Here is an 18,260-nt window from a genome sequence, read left to right as displayed (position 1 = left end):
TGCAAGGATAAGGAAGTGGTTATGCCACTGTATTAAGGGACTGGTCAAACCACACTTGGACTATTGTGCTGAGATCTGGTCACTTGGTTTTCAATCTGATGTGGAGACAGTGAAGAGGGTCTAGAGCCGAGTGACTAAGACAATGTCAGGACTTTTGAATGCTGGCTATGGAGAGAGAGAGAGAGAGAGAGAGAGAGGTTGAAAAAATGTGGATTACAGAGTTTAGTGGATAGGAGGGAGAGAGGTGATATGATAGAGACGTTTAAGTTAGTGAGAGGATTTTATCATATTATTCCAGAGGGAGAATTATAAAAAGAGTAGAAAGTTACAGGGGAAGAATCAGAGGTCATTCCTGGAAGTAATATAAAAGTGTGATGAAGTGGGATGTGAAGAGTAGATTTTTTACATTGAGAATTGTCAGTGAATGGAATGCATTACCAGAATGTGTTGTTAATGCAAGAAGTGTTAAGGATTTTAAGATTCTATATGATAAATATGTTGTCAGTTGAATGAACCAGAGCCTCTATAGCTCAGTCAGTATAGATGAAACCCTTTAGTCGGAAAAACCTGGGTTTGATTCCTGTCCATGACCTTTATCTGTTCTTTATCTGGAACCTTTATCCAGTCTTTTTTGACTAAAGGTGAGTCAGCCAGATTCATATGGAGGTAGAGGGTTTTTTTTTGCCTAAAAACTCGGTTTTTTCGTCCCTCAGAACAGGCAAACTGGCCCCACAAACACACACACACATGGATTTACAGTCATAAATGGTGGATTGAGTGTTGGTGACAGAGAGTTGTAGAGTAGGTGCCCTCCCTCGATGAGTGTTTGAACTTCCCGGAGGTGTCACGTAATAATAATAATACATACTTAATCCCTCAATAGGAGGTCTCAATTAGTACTAAGGGATAGTTGATGAACAGGGGGAACCTATGCGAATAAATTAAATTAAAGTTGAATGAACCTTCCATGATGAGTCTGTTGACTCCATAGAGGGAGTAATAATAACAATAATAAAATGGAAATCATTAGACATTCAGCCTAAAGTCAGGAAGGATGCCATTCTTAACATATCTTCCTGGCTGAAATCACTACTAGAGACCTCTAGATGACGATATTCAGTATCTACTACAAGGCTACATCTTGGTTAGCTAAAAAAAAAAAAAAAAAATGGGTAAAATCATGTTTGATCTGCACATAAGGGTAGGGTTACATACATCAGCATTTATGCGAACATGCCTGCATTTTGATAATGAAATATCTGCCAGTGTGTTGAAAGGCTCTTTTCGTTAATACAAGCTCAGTGGACCAAGGAAAGAAATAGACTTAAATAGACTTATCATAGAATCTGTGAAAGGACTTGCTATAGTTAAATTTACTTACAGACATTTTACATGTCAAATATTATTATAATTATTATTACCCCAAGACCTCATGGAGTAAAAGACTCATCTGGGAGGTCCTTTTATCAGACAGACATCTCATCATACCGTGTCTTAAACACACTCAAACTCCTTGCAGACACCACACTCTCAGGCAAAGCATTCCAATCATTCACAACTCTGCACGAAAAAAACCTGCCTCTCACTCCCCTACTCACACCCTCTTTATACAGTTTCCAGGGATGACCTCTGGTTCTCCTCTGATCTCCCACTATTCTCTGTAGAACTTCCCCACCATTGATCTTATAACAACCCCTTACCAACTTGTAGGTCTCTATCATATCTCCCCTCTTTCTCCTCTCCACCAGACTCTGCAAATTACATCTTCACAATCTTTCCTCATACTCAACATTCCAGAGGTCAGAAACTACCTTAGCAGTCGCCTTTGGACCCTTTTCAACATCTCTTCATCCTTCTGAAAATCCGGTGACCAAATCTGGGCACAATAGTTCATATTTGGCTTAAATAAAGCCTTATACAATGGAACAAGAATCTCCCTACTTCTACACATCAGTGTCCTCTGCATCATTCCCAGAGGTCTTTGTGTTGTCTTCACAATTTTGGCGATATGTCCTCTAAATTATCCACTATCACCCCCAGATCTCTTATTTCCTCTACCTCCAACACTATATTCTCACCAAGCATAAATTCTGCATCCCATCTTTGTTTTCAAAATTTTAATACCTGACATTTTGCAACATTGCACTCACATCCCCATTTCCATGCCCAATCACTCAATTTATTCAAGTCTTCTTACAAAGCCACAACATCTTCACTACTCTTTATGGTTCATCCCAACTTTGCATCATCTGCAAACAACTGAATATCTCCATCCAAATCTTCGCCAATATCATTAATATACAAGTTAAACAGTAATGGCCCTAAAACAGAACCCTGAGGCACTCCACTAGTGACTTTCATTTTCCTGGATATCGCACCCCCATACACAACTTGTTGATACCAATCAGATAGCCAGTCTCCAATCCAATGCACTAATCTAATATCCAACCCCATCTGCTCTAGTTTGACTGTCAACTTATCATGAGGTACTCTATCAAAAGCCTTTGCGAGATCTAAGTATATTACTGTGTATCCTTCTCCTTTGTTCAAGGAAGCAGTCACTTTATTGTAATAAGTAAGTAGATCACTAAAACATGACCTCCCTTTAGCAAATCCATGCTGTCCATCAAAGATAATACCATTGTTGTCAATCCAACTCTGGATCCTAGTTCTCACAAGCTTCTCCAACAACTTAACCACAACATCTGACACACACACAGATAGGCCTATAGTTTGATGCTTGAGTTCAATCAACTCCTTTATGAAGTGGCACAATCTTGCCCTCCTTCCACTCCTTAGGAATTTAATCAAGTGCAAGACTCGTATTAAAAAAATATGTCAAGGCAGGTGTCAACTCTCTGGCACATTTCTTCAGAATACGCGGTGATATATTATCAAGTCCCACAGCCTTATTTACATCTAGTTTACTCAACTCTTCAAACACCTCTTGCTCACTTACAATCAGTCTCTCCTCTCCATCATCAACTGCTCTCAATCTCTCCAAGAAGTCACATTCACAAGATTGAAAGATCTTTATGAATTGCTCATTAAGTATCTCCACCACACATTCTCCAACAGCTGTCTTTATACCATTTTCTCCAATCAATGTCATCCTTCCATAATCATTCTTTCTTTCTTTTGCTGGCTACATATCGAAATAACTGCCTAGGATACTTTTTGGCTTCATTAGCTAACTACTATTCATACTGCTCTTTAGTTACTCTCACCAACCAAGTCACCCTCCTTGCCTGGTCTTTGTAGACCTCATGAAATTGGTTATTTCCACTTCTCTTATGCTGCCTCCACAATGCCCTCTTTCTCTGTCTCGCATGCTTAATCTCTTTATTCATCCATCTCACACCTACCCTCCATGGAGGTGTGATATAATAATAATAATAATACATTTAGACATTGCATTTAATAGATAGTTTTTGAAAATCCCCCAAGCTGCATTGATCTCTTTTCCAGCTAATTCCTTATTCCACACTACACTGCAAGCTGTCTTTTGAGCTCTTCATAATCACCCCCCCACCACTTGTAGTTCCACATATACCCTTTTCTCACAGCGATCCTCACCCTGCTGGCAACCACCCTGGTAATCACCTCATGGTCACTCTCACCAATATTTGACACCTCATTTATAATTACATCCTCTGACGAGATGACCAAATCCAAGACCCTTAATCCTCGTGTGCCCTCTGTTACATACTGTGTGAGGTAGTTATCCCTCAAAAACTCAAGAAACTCATTTTCTTTACTTCCAGTTGCTATCTCATCATTCCAGTCTACATTGGCATAATTAAAATCAACCATAGTGATCACCCTTTTCTTATTTGCTTGGCTAATTTGACTATACATTTCACTATCACCACCATCCACATTACCTGGTCTATAACAACATCCCACCATGTATTTGATTCCATTCACCTCTATCTCACACCATACCGCCTCAAAACCACTGGCACTATTTCCATCTTGCATTTCTACTTTGTATGGACATAACTCTTTCTCTATCATCAATAGCACTCCCTCTCCCTTTTTTACGACTTCAATCCTCACGAAACAGATCATACCCTTCCATCTCTATTCCTGTCAGGATGTCACCCTCTTCCAACCATGTCTCACTTATTTCGACAATCTTTGGGTGAACAGACGCAATTAGTGCAACCATTTCATCTGCCTTGTTTCTAGCATTCTAGCATTGGTATACAAACACAACTCATTTCTGGATCTAAAGCTAGTTCCACTGATACCACTCGCTCCATGTGATCTCTTCATGCTAGACTGGGGCCATTTCCCTTTCTGCTTCTTCATTTTAGAACCCTTTTCAATTCCAACTGTTCCCTCTTGATCCCTGGTCCCATTCCTTTCCTGCCTACACATACTCTCACCTCCTCTTGGAGCATCCGCCTTTCTCACAATGTGTTCCCCTGTCCACCCTGAACCTATGTTCGACTATTTATGTCAAAAGAACTGCTAAAGAAAATTAGGTCTAGTGAAAAATATGCATAGGCTGCAAAGTAATGTATGTAGTGTGATAAGCCTAATTCTTTTTCATGTAGGCCTACTCTTGTTTCATAAGACTTATGATGACACTTAAAATCTCATATTTTTGTGTGTTCTAATAAGCATACTCATCACATCTAATTAATGAAAAGCTTACAAAGGTAAAGATTTCAAACATATGTATTTATTTTTGTGTTAGATGTTTGTGTATGGAACGAGTTGGTCAGGCAATGAGGTGTCAGCATTTTAGAATATCTTAACTCTACATAAGGGTATCCTTTAATTCTCCTGCTCCCAATTTTTCATATTCTATTCTACTGATGACATTGAATGGCAGTAATAGAAAAGGATGACATGACCAACATACTGAAGTAATCCCCCTACTTCCTTGTTTGAATCCTTAATGTCCTAAACATCCCTTAATGTTTAGGAACTAAGAACTTTTATGAAGATTTTTGAAGTGAAGAGTATGTTAGTCTGTCTCATATAAAGTTAGAAAGGATTTATTACAAGGAACTGAAGTGTTTTTCATCCCACAAAACAAGCAAACTGGTCAAAAGAGCACATGCAATTATAATAACATAATACAATGACCTCATAATCTTTGTTGCTTTGTCTGTGATCTAAATAACAACCATAACCAGCACTCTTCCACCATTTGATATGACAATAGGAGAGCTGTTCTACATGCCAAGCACTTGATACTTCACTAGATCAAACATAACAGTAACATATTACATTCTTCTAAGTCAGTCAGTGAATTAACCAATAATTCTATTCTATATATTATTATTATTATATGGGTGTCTCCATGGAGTTGGAAGACTCATCACAGGAGACTCACACTAACCATTATTTACAATACCTGTCACATCTCTCCTTAACTTCATTCACTTTCAAGGCACTCGCAACTACTACTGACATTCTGCATTCATTCACCACTCCCCATGCAAAAAAACCTAGGTCTTCACATTCTTACTAACCACACTCTTACACAACTTCCAGGGATAACCCCTTGTTCTCTCCCTACTCATCATGGTACTGAAAAATTTCCTTTGTGTAAACAGTAACTTATAAGTTTCTATCATTCCACTTGCCAACTAAACTCTGCAACACATGTGCCTTCAATCTATCCTCACAAGGAGCATTCTGAAGATGTGTCACCAGCTTGATCACTCATCTTTGAATCCTCTCCACAACTTCTTAATCCCTAAGAAACCCAAGTGATCATTTGGATCACTTGGATTTCTTACTGCTGGACTTTGCAAAGTCCAGAAGTATAATGATTTAGCTATTTTCGTTATCCAATTCTCCTGTCATTTATATAAAAATAATGTGATTTCAATATCTGTACAAATTAAAAGAACTGCACTAAAAATCCCCACAAAATTTGATTAATTTCAATATACCAGAGTTTCAAAAAACAAAGCAACAAGCACTTCTGTATGTATAAAGATCTGCATTCAAGTAGATGCAAGATTTCAGAAGGCTGATGTTGTGGGTGATGCAACTATCACTAGTTCATCCCTGAATGTTTTTGTTGTTGTTCAATTACACACCAGATTTTTATCTGTATATATTTTTTTAATTATGATGCATATTAAAAATTTTAAATAAATGTTATTACAAAATGTGAAGTAAATTACACTAATAGAACAATAAATAATAATAATAAATAGATAACAGATATTCTCAACCACTTCAATAAAACTCAATTCAGTACTTGCTTTTAGCTGATTTTTACTAATTATAAAAAAACCTTTTCTTGAAAATATAGAAGAGAAGAGGTTACAGAAAAAAAGGGGGAAAAAAGAATGCACATTGTAAATTTTATAGATCAGATTTTTATGTTAGTGAAATCAAAACTAAATGAGAATTGAGACCAAGATAAGGTGGATAAGTGAACAAATAATCAAATGGCCCTATATTTCCGGTTTTTTTCTTTCTTAATTGAAACAATTCTTAGTTTTATTTTTAGTAACTGCTAAAAAATAACTGTTTTTATTTTCAAGTAAACGAAAATGTTTTGTTTAATTTGTTTGGTAATATTTTATTTATTTATCATTATCAAAATCCTGATATGTATCCTCAAGGGGGTGTACAGGATGATTATGATAGTACTACATGAAAAAGTTACACCATTACTAACTTCCAATCAATAATTTTTCCTCCAAATTAATCCGGATTTCCCAGTGTTATTTTTTTCTCAACACACCATTAAAATTTTCATATAAGACCTGATAATAGGAAGTACAATTTTCCTCACAGTAAAGCCATACAGGATTCACTTTCAATAATTAATAAACTGGAGGTTTAGAGATAAGAATTGATGATTGCAAAACTGTCGTAAACTACACCTATCAATTCCTAAAATTAATATAGTACTTGGAAAGTATTAAATAACCTGATCACAACAGTTGCATCTAGTAGCTATATATGCACGTTTATGCGATGCAAGTTCTTAAGAATAACTAATTTTGCGAACTTTAATTATATTTTCACAAGTTAACTTTAAGTAGGCTTTTTTGTTTGGTTCAACGGTGAATAGTGTGTACATATTAACTTTCCGATTAGACAACATTTTGCATCCACAATCTCTGCTCCATTTTGTTAACAAGCAATATTCCTGAACTGTTGTTATTTTCGAATTCTGAAGATTCCGAAGACTTAGTTATAATTTAACTAGCATACTTTTATAGTAAGGAATAAAATATATAAGGGTATAAGGAAGTAAAATACGTCCGCTGATTTTTTTTAATGTATAAATATCAGAAAATCTATACAAAGTAGTTGCAGTTACTTATATCAATTGTACTGTACTTGTTTTCTTTTATGTTTTACCATAATTCAGATGAATGATAATAATAATTATTGTTGTTGTTGTTGTTGTTTCTACTAGTTACCCGGTTGGAGGGGGGGGGGGTTAAAGATATGACAATCATAATTGAAAAATAGAAAAGAAAAATAAACGAGATTATACTTCTGGTAGAAACTATTAATTTAAGTAGCGACAGTACCGACTTAAGAAGGAAGGCAATGCTAGCAAATGATTCCATACGCCGCCTGTGTAGAAGAAATGGATGCGAGGTTCTAGATATCTGTGAGTGTGTTTCATGACAGAAATGACATGTATAAGATAGTTGCTTTGCACTTGAATTCATTTGGCAACAGGAGCCGGGAAAAATTACTTATTTCCCTGATTCTCTGAATTTCCCTAATTCAGAGGATTAGGGAAACTAGATCATCAAGGAAGAAAGAATGGGGGAAATGTGTGTAAAAGTTGAGCTATGGTGTGCAGATGTGATAAAGATATGAATGGCTTCGAACATGGCTACGTGTCTATCAAGGAGTGGGAAAATATGCTGGCGTTTGGAGCTTTTGATATGACTGGGAGGGAAAAGAGCAAGTTCTTCTTCTTCTTCTGCAGCTTGTCCCACTTAAGTAGGGAGTTGTTGTTTTTTAGTGAGTCTCCTCCACATCCTCCTGTCTTGCGATGTAATCAGATCCAAGTTCTTCATCCTCAATTCCTCCTCTACTAGCTCCCTCAATCTCTTCTTTGGCCACCCGTGCTTCCTCCTCCCCTTGCACATCCATCTGTATGACCTTTCTTCCCACATACTCGTTCCCCCCTCTCCACATCACATAACCAAACCATCTGCTGTCCTGTGTGATTTTGCCTTTTAGATTGGTCGACACCCTCTTATCGCATAGCACTCCAGCCTTCTCTATCCAGTTCCTCCATCCAGCTAGTATCCTGCATCCCACTTCTTTCTCAGCCTCTCCATCCTGTTTCACTGTTGAACCCTAAGTACCTAAAGTCCCTAACCTTCCTCATGACATTTCCTACCTGCTCCAGATCTGTCTCCTGGCTACAATCCACTTTGCTACACATATACTCTCTCTCACTTCTACTCAGTCTCATACCTCTCTCTCTTCCAGTACTTGCCTCCCCCTTTCCAATTTAGCTGGTACTTCTTTCCTTGATTCTGCACATAGCACTATGTCATTAGCTTACAACATCGTCCAAGGCACATTTTCTCTCACATCCTTCGTCACAGCCTCCATTACAATATTAAGCAGGAACGGATTTAATGCTGACCCTTGATGCAAGCCAACTGTCACTTGAAAACTTTCTGTCTCTCCCAGGCAGGTGCAAACTCTTGTCTTCACATTTCTGTACATCTCCTGCATCAACCCGATGCTTTCTCCGGATCAAGAAATACCAGATGTAACTTCCGTTGTTTCTCTTGAATAATTTTCCATCAAGAATACTTTCCAGGATTTTCACTGTGTGGGACATCAACTTTATTCCTCTGTAATTCTTACTATCTTGTGCATCCCGTTTACCCCTTGTACATGGGGACAAGAATACTTTCCCTCCACTCCCCAGGTATATTTTCCTGTTGGCAAACTTTTATGAATAGATCCAACAGCACGTTAATTCCCTCTTCTTCCTAGTGCCTTCCATGCCTCCACTGGGATCCTGTCAGGGCCCACCGATTTTTCAGTCTTCATGACCTCCTTCACTTCAACACTACTGATATTCTGCACCACCCCTCATAAGACTGCCCATGTTCTCTGTGAGTCCTTGCATTTACCTCATTCAAAAGTCCTTCAAAGTATATTCTCCATCTGTTTCTTACATCCACATCATCCACATACCTCTTTAATACTCTTCCTCCAGAGTCTTTGTTCTGCCTCACATGTAAGATGGCTTTCGATGCCTTATGTCTACATTTTGCCAATCAATAATAAGTTTATCTCTGTCCTTCCTTTGTTCCTAATTGATCATAAAGATCATACGCAATGGCTTTCACCTGCACAACAACTCTCTTGACTACTCTCTCTCTCTCTCTCTCTCTCTCTCTCTCGACTTGTCCCACTTCTGCTTTGTCTTCCTCTTATCCGTCACTGCTTCTTGTACATTATTGTTCGGATGTTTCACCGGCCACCTCGAATGCAGATTGCATAGCTCAGAATTGCTTTTCTATTATGTCTTCACCAATCTTGTACACTTTCTAGTCCATCCGAAATCCTACAGTCTTGTGCAGAAAGTTCTAACAAGGCCAAATACATTGCATATCTAATTATAAGAATAAGGGTAGTAATTTGTTGTCTGTACACAAATGCCAGGAGCATCAGAAACAAATGGGTTGAGTTCGTTGCTTTATTGAATACAGTGTGAACTATAATTGTTGGTATCAGTAAAACCTGATTATCGGATATGGAAACTGGGATTGAGTGTAATGGATACACTATTTTTAAGAATAACAGAAAAGATAGAGGGGGTCCTACTAATGTCATCAGATGACTTAAGTCTGGTTTGGGTAGAAATCCAAGAAAACAATGATAGCCCCATGTAGCGGTGAATTTGAAGCTATCTGGGTGAAGCAGAAGCTAACATAATGAAATTTTGGTGTGGTGTTGCTACAGACCTGGTTGCTCATTTGAAGGGGCAAAGAAAAGTAGCCAATTTAGCCTTATGGGTACTAAACGAGTAATTATTAGTGGTGACTTTAATTATCCACAGATTGATTGGGTAGAAGAGAAATCTCATCATAAGAATGAAAAGTAATTTATTCATTTTTGCCAGAGACAACTTTCTCAAGCAACATGTAAAAGGAAGAAAACTCGAGGGCCCCAACAGTGTTAGATTTGTTCATAACGTTAGAATGAGGGGATGGGGGGCAAGGTCTCCGTTAAGAATAGGACTACATCACCACCAGTTGGTGAGAGTGATTATGCTGGGCTTTCTTGAAAAGTATTTAATTATACAGATGTTCCCATTAGAACAGTTTACATGCTGAACTACAAAGCTGAAAACTATGATCAACTCTGGAGAATACCGTCTTTCGGTCCCATGGTATCAGTTACTGAAAGTAAAAACATAGGAGAAATATCAGCAATGCATGGGAATCTGAAAAGTGCTTGATTTGAGGTAGTATCTGAATGTATTCCTATTTTCGAAGAATAAATAGGGAAAAAAATAGGAAAAACAAAGAGGAAAAATAAATAGGAAAACAACTAATCTTTTATTCCCGTATAGAGAGCAGGAGAGGCCATTTTAGCCCTATCTAACTTTTGGAGACTGAGTGAGCTGTTCAATCTCCACTAGTAGCATCAAAGATAGCTGGCCCAATGCTATCACTGATTTATTGAGTTTATGGGATGAAAAAGCCGCTTGCCTGTGCCAGAGATCAACCATCTTGGGAACTCGTCGAAAAAGGACTCAGAAGAAGTTACTCTAGTCGGCTACTAGACTTGAACTTAATCTATCTTCAGGTGGTTTAGCGCTGCGGGGTGCAAACACTGCTTCCACTGAGCATCCGCACAGGCTAAAATAAATAGGTCGGGATAGAAATTGACATTTAACCTCATTAATGATGTGGAAAGAATATTGCAATAATAAGAATGAGAGAAGCTATGAAATATATAAATCTTATGCCAGAAAAGTATGATTATTGTGCAGAAAGTTATATCAAAATATGAAAAGAAATTGCCCATAAAAGCTAAAGGCAATCGAAAAGAATTTTACAGTAATGTTGCAAGCAGAGGAAAGAATGAATGTAAAAGAAGAATAACTTTATGGATTGCACATGGTAGTGTACTGTCAGAAGCAAAAGAGATAATTCAACGAATCGGTGGTGCTCACTTTGCTATACAGGGTGTTCAAAATTCCACGTTCAAACTTTGAGTGAGGTAGAGAACATCAAAATCAACCATATTCACATAAGAAAGCATGACCAGAAACGCCATCGGAAGGTAGTAACAGGAACACAAAGATACAGAAATAACACAAGGCAGTAAGTAGTGTAAAAAACTTTATTAAGCATAACTGAACAGTTCAATAGTAGTTGGATACATAATCGCATAATATGGTAAAGGAGGTGCATGTCTGCCATCTAATTATTATCATTAATGATAATAATAATGCTCAGGATTCCGTTTGTCGCCCTGTGCTGGTCAGATATTGGTTGTTGCGTGTAAGGTGTCCAAATCACTATTGACACAATTTTCGTATGTAATGGTTCCTAATTATGTTAGGTGACTGTTTGATGTGTTTGCAGAGACTGTTATACCGTATCTGAGTAGGTATTCGCAGATACGATAATATAGGAGGTTAATTTTTTTTTATGATAGACGGAATAATGTCTTTTACTAGGAGGAGTTTTGCTGCGATGATCCGGAGTTTGATATGTAGGTATTCTATATGTTTTGTCCATTTAAGGTGCCAATCTATGTAGAAACCAATGTATTTTGCGTGTGTTACAGGTTTGATTTCGGGACATTCGCAGGTTTTTTTGTTGTTAATGCAGCGGTATGTGTGACAGTGTATCGATAGTTGTGTGGGACGCATGATTCTTGGGTTGTGTATTATCAACATCTGTGTTTTGGTCCCGTTGATTAGAATTGCGTTTTGGTATAAGTATGTTGTGATTTCATTTAGATCTTGTTGTGCTTTGGAGAGAGCCGTGTTGATGTCTGTGTGGATTGCTAGTAGTGCGGTGTCATCTGCGTACTGAAATATTTGACTTCTTATCGCCATATTATGAACATCGTTAATGTATATGTTGAATAGAGTTGGTAATAATATGGCACCTTGAGGAACACCGTGTTTTATTTGTATACCCCGGCTGTGATATGTACCTATTTTTGTTACTTGTGTTCTGTTTGAGAGGTCGTTCCTGAATCATGTATATAGAGTTGCTCTTATACCTATTGAGTATAGTTTGGTGAGTAGTACATCATGTTCAAGTGTATCAAATGCTTTGGTTAAGTCAAGCAGTATAAGGACGGCATACTTGTTTTTGTCGAGGGCTTTGTTTATTGTGTCGGCGATGTCTTCTAATAAAGTGATGGTGCATTTTGTTTTCTGCAAGCCGTGTTGGTTTTGTGAGATGATGTTGTACTTCTGTAAATACTTCTGTAGTCTAGTGTCTGTTATTTTTTCTAGAATTTTTGAAATGACTGGTAGGGGAGCTATTGGTCTGTAGTTCTGAGTATCGTTTCTTTTACCATGTTTGTAAATTGGCGTAATTATTGCAGTTTTTAGTTGTTGTGGAATAATGCCAGTGTCGAATATTATGTTTTCGAGTCTCAAAAGTATTGGATTTATTTTTTAAAGTGTGTTAAAAGGTCTGTGAGTCTTATTTTGTCTATTCCTGGAGTGGTCTTTGGTTTCAGCTGTAAAAGTGCTTTTTCAGTTCCTATTTTGTTACAGGTTGAAAATAAATAGTTTGTTGTTGACTTTGTGCCGGTATTTTTCTGTTGATCGTTGGTAGATCGTGTTTTTTGAGTTGTGTGATATTGTTTGTGAAGGCATGGTGAAATAATGGAGATCGAACCTTGGACCTTCCGCGTGTAAAGCAGATGTGATAACCACTACACCACAAGCACTTATAATAATATTCGACGCAAACTGCCATGACGCCTGACAAGCGTCGTCATTTTAATGCACGACAACGGTACTCTATACACACTGCGCTGCACACTCGTGAATGGTTACGCTGTAATTGTTGAGAAGCTCTGCTACATCTCCCCCCCCAGACACACTTCTACAGCCCAGACTTAGCTACTTCAGACTCCCATTTGTTTGGCCTCCTCAAGAAACACATTCCCGGAATGCATTTCACTAAGAATAAGAAAGTTCATTAGGCGGTGAAATGTTGGATACTTTTAATATGTCTGAACAGTATTAATAAGGATTTCTTCAGTATTGGTATTGATAAACTGATCTATCGTTGGGACAAGTGCATCAATAAATTTGGAGAATTTGTGGAAAAGTAGTGTTTGTCCGCTTATTTCTTGGTGTATAATTTCAACTTCCTATTATTAAACAACCTCGAGGGAAAAAAAAAAAAAAAGGAGCGACCTTACTTTTCGGAAATCTCGTAAAAGGCAAACACTCAGGCTCCTGGGCAGCGCTTGTGTCTTTTAAGTAGAGCAAATCAAGACAACTCCGATGGCGGCATTTATATTCTTATAACCTCTGGTAAAATTTTTCTGAAGTTCATTTTTATATTTGGCTATAAATATTGCTGGATCCATAATATCTTCCATTTTAATATAACGTGAAACCTTTATTAAATAGGTGATAAATTGAAACGGCAATTAGACTAAATAATATTTGAAGTTTTGTTTTTATTTTATTTTATTTTTAGTTTAATTTATTTTTACTTCTACTTCTTTTGTATTTTATGATGTTTTATATATCCTCAGGGACAGTTTCAGTTTTAAGTTAACTCAGGGACAGTTACTTACTTAGGTGAGTTATGGGTGTAAGGTATGAGTAGTAGGAGTAGCACCTCTACCAGCTCAGCAGTCATATGGTAACTAAGTGGAACTGATCCACACTGCTCATGCAACTCTCCTGTGGTTCCAAGAAGCGGATAGAGTGCAACATCGGCCACACCCCGCGACCGTACTTCGAATGGAATGCAAAACTAAGTGAGGTTATCAGCATTTATGCTGTTGTGAATGGGAACGTCTCCTCCTTGTTGCACTTGAAAACTGGAACGGCAGATTTAACAGATGACCAAAATTATATTTGACAATGGTAACGAAGACATCACAGCAAACTATGTGACATAGTCCGGGCACACTCCGAGACGAAACAGAGATGTGGCCAGTCACCGTGGAATTGACAGGAACCTCACCACGTAACCATCCATAGTAAACCATGAAACAGAAAACCATGTCGGATTTACGCAATAGAGACAAGGTTGGACCTTCTGCAACCTTCGTCTCTTAGAATCATTACAGGTAAGAAGAGAAAGAAAATGAGGAATGTAAGACAGATACTATGAAAATAACATAGGAAGAAGATACCTTAAACCCTCCAGGGAGGGTATATCCTGATCTTTCATGTCTGAAAACCAATGGTCTTCTCTTAAGGCTTGCAACTTAGAATGTAAAGACCTTACATGAAGCTGTGAAGTTAGGTAACTTTACAAGCTAAAACATACTCGGGGGTGATATTGGATCAGACCACCACCCTGTGGTCATTAAAACAGTAATAATGTTAAAGAAAACAATTAAACTTCTACACATAGCAAAATATGATCTTGTTTCCCTTAAAAATCAAGATATACAAGATAATTTTTAGGGAAACTATCACAATTCACTTCTGTTAACGTTCCTAATTCCAACAATCATTTTTACCCTAAAGATGAGATTGAGGATAGGTGGCAGAAATTTAAAGAGGGCATAAAAAAAGCAGTAAAACAAACAGTTCCAAAATTTGAGAAGAAGGTGAATAAACCTTGGAAATTACAAATATTGAAAATAATGGAGGAAAGCAAGAAACACAAAAATCGTCCTGAATACAAATACTTAAACAAGGAGATAGGAAAGAATACAGAATTGCAAAAGAACTATGGCGCAACAACAACAAGTGCAAGAAGACTGAGCTTTTAGACAAAAGCTACAAGACCAAAGAACATGAAAAAAACATTCTAAAGGAATACAAAATAAGGGATAGATGGTTAGAGTATTCAAAGGAACTTGACAACCATGATAGAATAAATACGCTGTCGTGAAAAAAATTGGACGGGCCTACTATCGTTACCTGGGACGTAACAAATGCCATTAGGAAACTGAAACCAGGAATCGCTCCAGGAACGGATGGAATTATGGCAAAATACCTAAAGGCTTTAAATAGTAAGACCAAAAGATTGAAAATGTACGAAAGTAGTTACATGCCAAAAGATCTTAAAGCACTCAACAATCCTATCAATACTAAGACATCTAAGACAGTCAAATGTGAAGCGTGCAGAACAATCAGTTAGATCAGTGAGATAGCAAACGATATGCTGTATTCATCCTACAAAGAAATAAATATAAAATGAAATTAGAAATTAATTAGACACAAACTGGTTTTCAGGAAAAAAGGAACTGGAGACGACTCTTCAACTTTTATAGACATATATGGAGAAGCAGAAAGAAGTCTATTTATTGTTATTATTATTATCATCATTATTATTAAGACAGACCTTAGTGGAGTCAGAGACTCATCGAGGGAGGCCACATGCAACACACACCAGCTAGCATACTTATTCTTGAATTCATTCACACTGCTTGCACTCACAACATCCAATGGCAATCCATTCCAATCATGCCCACCCTATGAGAGAAAAATCTAGCCCTCACTTCCTTCTCAGCTTCTAAGGATGCCCTGTAGTCCTTTCCTCACCCTCCATAAATTGAAATATTTCATCAATTGAAATCCTGTATGAACCTTTCAGAAGTTTAGTATTAATCATATAACCCCTCGTTCTCCTCTTTGCAGTTTACAAATTCTCAATCTGTCTTCATAATCAGTATTCCACAATCCTGATATCATTTTAACACTCTCTCCAATATATCAGAATCACAACGGAAACCAAACCTGTGCACAATAGTCCAAGTGAAGTCTTATCAAGACCTTCTAAAGAGGCAAAATAACATCCTTATCTTTACATGTGAACGTTCGTTTCAGCATTGCAATCATCTTTTGAGTTGTATTGACAATCTTTACCACATGGCCCCTGAACTTCAACTTACTATCTATTAACACTCCAAGAACCCTAGCCTCATTAGTTTCTTCTAACCTAATCCCAACAATACAATACGACATTGGATATCTAATCACGCCGAAGTGAATGACTTTACATTTCCTGACATTGAACTGACACCCATTTTCCCATGTCCACAATTCCAGCCTATTCGAATCATTCTGCAAGTACTACATATCATCAGCATTCCTGATTACCCTACCTATCAGTGGACCAAGTACTGATCCTTGTGGTACACCACTTGTTATCTTAAATCTTGCAGACTCAAATCCCCCGGATACCACTTTTTGATATCTGTCAGTGAGCCGTTCTCTTATCCATGGTAATATTCTATAACCCAAAACCATTTTCTCCAATTTATGTAACAGTCTACTATGCTGTATTCTGTCAAAAGCCTTAGTACAATCCAAAAGTATCATGGTGTATCCATTCCCCCCTTGTCTAGTTCAGAAACTTCCCTGTTCAGCGTCTCAGAACAGGGAAGCAGAAACTTCCCTGTTCTGAGACGCATATTAAACAGCCTGGTCAAAGGAATGGTCAGTTCAACTGAACACTCTTTTAGCACAGCTCCTGATATTCAATCAGTCCCTATTGCTGAATTCTTATTCACTTTGCACAAGAGCTCTAATACCTTGTCCAAAAACCCTAGCATTGCGTTTCTTCATCTGCTGAAGAAGTAATAGTGAGCTCAATGTTGCGTACACCAAGTCGAGAGAGCTTTTAACAAATAGGGGTCATTAACTGAACAACCTCTTCTGCATCTGTAACCCTCACCCCATCAGGATTTAGAAGAGTTATTCTTCCATATTCATTGTTTCTTTTACTTTCAGCATATCGATAGAATTCTTGTGGGTTGCTTTAGCACGCAGAGCCAGTTTCTTTTCATACTCAAGGATTTGCTTTCCGTACAACAGTTGTGATTATTCTAGCCTGCTGCTTATAACGTACATAATGGACTTCATCCTTATGCGCACGGTATTCTTTCCACATCGTCCTTTTTTACGAATATTTCTTGCTTAAAAAGATTGCTCATTCATTTGAATCCTACTCTGTTTATTCTTCCAACTCTAGAGACACATTCTGATATCGCAACATTTAAGTATTGTTTAAATGATTCCCATGCACTGTCGATATTCTTTCCATCCAGCAACGGATCCCATTCCACTCAACTCAGTATATTCCTCAGCTGGTCATAATTTCCTTCTTTTTAGTTCAGCATGTAACCTTTTCTGAATGGAACATTCATATATATAGTCATTTCCCATGTGATTGCTGCATGATCACTGTCACCAACTGGAAGCAGAATAGCTAAGTCTTCAACTAAAACGCCCTCTGACACTATAATTAAATCTAACACTCTTTGCCCTCGAGTTCCTTCTGCTTGAGGAAGTTGTCCTGCAAGAGCTCAATAAATGCATTTTCATTCTTTCTTCTCACGAGATTCTACTGCTACCAAATCAATATTTGGATAATTAGTCTCCCATTATAATTACTCTTTTAGCGCTCATCTTTTCTATTTGGTGATGCCTTTCTTCATCACTAGCAACTGATCCACCAGGTCTGTAACAACACCCCACTATGTAACTGATATTGTTAGATTCCACTTCACACCAGACGGCTTCAAACTCACTGCCACGTGTAATATTGGTAGTAGTAGTAGTACTGCAATCATAGGTCTCAACTCTAACTGGATTTAAGCTATCCGATATCATTAGCAGCATGTCCCCCCTTCTCTCCCATCCTCTCTATCCTTCCTAAAAATACTGTACCCTTGACACTTGATACCAGTTAGTAGGTCTGCTTCTGATAGCCAGGTCTCGCTAATACCTACAATCCGAGGTCGCAAAATATTGATTAAGGCAACAAATCCTATCATTTTGTTTCTGATGCTCCAATCATTCATGTACAGACATAATAATCTACCAGTAGTCGTCTTTGCACCCTCTTGATCGGTCCAAACTGGAAGAACACAAAGCTGAAATCGTTCTCTCCTCGTCAACATTTCCTTGACAAAGCCCATTCCCTTTATTAACACAGTCACCTAACATTGTCGCTCTTACACTCACATTCACACCATTCCTCCCTTTATAATTTAGTTTTCCCGACTCTGTGTTAGGTCTCATACCAGTTATTAGTTTTTCTAGACTCCTGATACCAAATGCATTCAGGTGTAGGCCATCCTTCTTATACAAATCCAATCTT

At 37.7% G+C, this 18,260-nt stretch overlaps 1 protein-coding gene across 7 annotated transcripts in view; it reads right to left on the bottom strand.

Moving 5' to 3' along the window:
- HDAC11 (Histone deacetylase 11) overlaps positions 1 to 7,581 on the bottom strand; it is a 318,225-nt gene extending 310,644 nt beyond the window's left edge. The window contains exon 1 of one of the 7 annotated variants that reach the window (XM_090406559.1): positions 7,524 to 7,581. The gene's annotated coding sequence lies outside the window, so the exon portion shown is untranslated. The other 6 variants (XM_090406582.1, XM_090406593.1, XM_090406604.1 and 3 more) reach the window with 6 other exon arrangements.
- Positions 7,582 to 18,260: the final 10,679 nt, after the last annotated feature.

The sequence above is a fragment of the Typopeltis vanoorti genome, chromosome 2 (genome assembly GCF_054136105.1).
Source record: "Typopeltis vanoorti isolate ZY-2024b chromosome 2, IOZ_Tvanoo_1.0, whole genome shotgun sequence".
NCBI classification, from domain to species: Eukaryota; Metazoa; Arthropoda; class Arachnida; order Uropygi; family Thelyphonidae; genus Typopeltis; species Typopeltis vanoorti.
The sequence above is the reverse complement of the archived record's forward strand: the minus strand, read 5'-3'. Positions and strand labels throughout refer to the sequence as shown.